This window comes from Pocillopora damicornis, chromosome 11 (genome assembly GCF_964200805.1).
Source record: "Pocillopora damicornis chromosome 11, jaPocDami1.2, whole genome shotgun sequence".
Taxonomy (NCBI): domain Eukaryota; kingdom Metazoa; phylum Cnidaria; class Anthozoa; order Scleractinia; family Pocilloporidae; genus Pocillopora; species Pocillopora damicornis.
The window spans coordinates 8,767,502-8,771,383 of record NC_142680.1 but is presented as its reverse complement, the minus strand read 5'-3'; the positions used below and the strand labels follow the sequence as shown (position 1 = coordinate 8,771,383).

The following is a 3,882-nucleotide window of genomic DNA, read 5'->3' as shown; positions in this document are numbered from 1 at the left end:
TGTAGTTGCAAGAATAATCTAATTTTAATGATTTTAACATTGGTAGGCATCATTGGTGAGTTTGAGTAGAATTTAATCGACGGAATCATGAGAACTGATCGAAGTAACCCACGGTTAGGGGCACCGCAAAATTCCCAACGTTGCCTTTTCTTACCTTTTCCTTTATCTTGAAGGCACAAAGGCTTAGAATCTATGCCTTTCATTCCTCCTATCTTTGAGGCACAATTCGCTTTATTTTCATCCGTTTCATCTCCCTTAATGACCCGAAATCGTTGCCTCCCGTTTGCTCACGATGCAGTCAAAGTACATACTTATTGAGATACGAATGTCTCAGATTTTGAGCAAACATTATTCGTGTTAAACGTGGCAACCGAGAGAGAGCGAGTACATTTGTTGAAATAATCTGTACATGTCGTCTGCCTTCAAGAGTGCCTGATGAAAGAACTCATGTACTACATCCAATTAGAATGCTAACATGCTGAATAAGAGGAAAAATCATGATTATAGTTTGTCTCGTTGCTCTTAAGATTAGCTGACGCTTCCACCACTTAATTATAAATCCCATCATTGAAATCGATGACATAGCCACATTCTTATTCTACACTATCGCAGTTCTCACGAACTCGCAGTCTTCAGACAAAGCTAGGTCGAACGGCTCTCCGCAGTTCTCACGAACTTAGACTCTTTAAACAAAGCAAGGTCGGCCGGCTGTTAAAAGTTGTTGTTGTCCAGTTATGAATGTCGTCCTTCACTGCCACCAAAGCGATATTTCTGTTCCATCAAATCGTTCATTTTCCCTGCCAAACTTTGAGAATAGTAAGAGCATTATCAAAAACATTTTGCACAATTTTTTACAGCGTTTGACCACAATCCAGTCATTACTGACCAACGACTGGCCAAGACACTGAGCATCTAAGTTAACATGGCTTTCATCTCTTTGTAAATTTCGATAAATTCAAAACAAAGGCTCTATCTCTGGTCAAATGAACTTACCTCCCCAAATTTGACGGCAAAAGAGATCCGTTTGTTGTTTTTTTATTGCAAATATACATTAAGTAGGCACATAGAGGAACATGAGACACACTTTTCTTGTAAGGAGTGAGAAGAAGGGGCTTTAAAGAACAATTAGATAAGTGAAGCCAGTGCACTCAGCATTTGATAGAGACCCATCAGTTTCGGCAAAGCATACCATAAAATATTATTAGACGAATTCCTTTCTGCTTTGTCGCCTTCTTTATCTTTATCGATCCTCACTTGTGAATAGAATGTTCTAGAATACTTTTTTCAAGTATATGACGACCGACTGTCTGGAACGTTACACTGAGAGATGTACAGCGATATACTTCAGAGACTGAGCATTTCGAGGAGATTTAATGATTATTACACGTTGTTTAATGAAGTAGTTGAGTTTGTAGGAGTGAAGTATGCTCTCTATCCCCTAGATTATACTGCAACATTTTTGGAACTATAGAACTTTTCATACATGTAAATTAATATTGTGACATTTTGCAGAGCTATGGAACATTTCATTTGTAGCCCCTTGGAACTTTCTAGATTTCGGTACGCGTCAATAGATAATAAATACCACAATGTGACTTGAACTGAGGAATCTAATACGATGTTGAATCAAGCTTCTGTTGTATAGCTGTCTTCATCATTAATATTGATTACATGGTATTACACGTGTTTTCTTTATCTCTCAAATTTCAATCTTAACTTGAGACTAATTCCTGTTCCTCAGCAATGAAGTAAAAGATATCTCTGGATTAGAAAGTGAGTTCCTCGTACACCTAGGTTAAGAAATTTATCGGTACACGAATCATCCGAGTGATTAATACATTGTCTGGGTATGTTAAATTGCCAGTCCCGCTGACAATTATTATGGTATAATGCATTTTACTCTCGGTTCCGTCATAATGCGAGTGTACCATGACGTATATTGTCATGAGATATGCACCCCCACTTTAACGAAGCTAATGATTAAATGACGAGGAGAAGGATTTCTTTAGAAACATCTCAACGGAGGACATCTCTAGAACTTAAACGTAGGATCCTGATAGATCTTATGACATTCGCTTACTAGTGCCGAGGTCAAGATATACTGTTTAAATAATCTAGTTGTGAATCATTTTTCATTAGCGTGCAAGCTAATTGAATCGGTGAGATAATTGGTGGCCGTGTTTTCACGTCGCCAGATATAATTATAGTGGTAATTCGTATGAGCAATGTAAGAGGAACACGCTCACAAACAAATAAGTTTGTAGTTATGGCGGAACTGAGATGCATACCGTAATCAAATGTTGCATGACACCGTGTATTTCCAAACTTGAAAGAAAGGAAATTCTCCTTGAAAGGTTAGCTGGTGGATAATTTTAGGTAGAGAAGATTCAAAGATCTGAAAACGCGTAATCATTAACCTTTTTTTTTACGCGAGTGATTTAAATAGACCCCCTGCTCTGTTTCTGATTTGACAGCCTTATCGGATTACTGACCGTAAATTCTTTTTCATTAAGGGAAATAAGTTGCATACTGATGCAGTTGATGGCTTGAGCTTAATTTAAATTGAATTTTACTTTGCCAATTTCCTTAATATCAGGGGAAGTTGGAAAGGCGACCTCTCTTACAAAATTCCGGATGACATATGCTGAGCCGCTAGAAAAATCGCTCCCTTGTGCTTTTTTTCCTCATGAAATAATTTTTAGTTCATAATTGAATGAAAACAAATGAGATTTCTTGAAAGGAATGCATTTTCTTCGCCATGTCATAGTTATTCGTGCGACTGACAAAAGGAAATAAATCATTTGTAGGCCAGTGACATATTATCCAATTACTACTCTAAGATATTTAAAGATAGGAATTATTTAACAATTAGAATTATCTTCATTTAGCCTTGTTTTGTGACTTTAAGACTCATTGCTTGTACTATTCAACTCAGAGCGGCCGATGAGACAAATCGCGCGTCAAGACTTTATTGCCAACCATTTTCAGTTTGTTGAAAGAAATAAACTAATCTTTGGGCATCTCTGGGGTTTATAATAAGACAATTATTCACCTCAATGTCGGTGAAATGGTGAATTTTTAACCCCTTCAGTATATAAAAGATTATGATTTTCGCGCGATTCCATTGGCTACTTTACATCACATGATGCAAAATCGTTAGACATTCATCACGCAAGGATCCTTGACTACGTCGATATTTGTCCTCCGATTTCATCCAACTCAAGATTTTCACTTTTCGTCTTCATTACTTTGCATGATAGAAAAAACTTACTAATTTTCTTGATTCCAGCGATAGTGATATGAAAATTTATGGGAAGGTTATGAAATAAATAAACTCCTTTCTGGCTGGCGGATATGTCGGTGATATGTCAGCTTCACTTCTCGGCCAAACATTCATATCTCAGACAATATATCTCTGCCGTGGACATTGACAGCCGACATACCAGCCGCCTTAACGAGTCTATTTACTAATTAACACCACATTGAGCATCCGATCACAAATGCCATCATTTGTATCCTGTCTAAACACTATACACTGTTTAAAGGTTGACCCGAATAATTTGTTGCTATCCAGTTATTAATTGCGACTTTCCCTGCCACGAAACTGTTATGTCCGTTCCAAAAAAACCTCAATTTCCTCTGTTAACATTTAAGAATGGAAAGTTAAATCTTTTGATATATTTTGCACGATTCTGTCCTCTTTTGAAGCATTCATGGACGTAGCTTACCAAAGAGTAACTGAAAGAGCAACCGATTCGATCGATCAATTTGATTAGTGCTGTCTCTGGTGATAACGGATGTACTTGACTATCACGACTTGGAAAGGCATAGGGGCATAAAACACATTTTGCACGCTGCTCCGTCAGTTTCTTTCAGAAAAGC

The 3,882-nt window shown here is 37.4% G+C and overlaps 1 long non-coding RNA gene across 1 annotated transcript; it reads right to left on the bottom strand.

Annotated features, from left to right (window-relative positions):
- Positions 1-1,218, bottom strand: LOC149037323 (uncharacterized). Its single transcript, XR_016180820.1, has 2 exons — positions 994-1,218; positions 1-805 (listed from the first exon to the last, which is right to left on the bottom strand). It is a non-coding gene; the product is annotated as an uncharacterized LOC149037323 (long non-coding RNA).
- Positions 1,219-3,882: the final 2,664 nt, after the last annotated feature.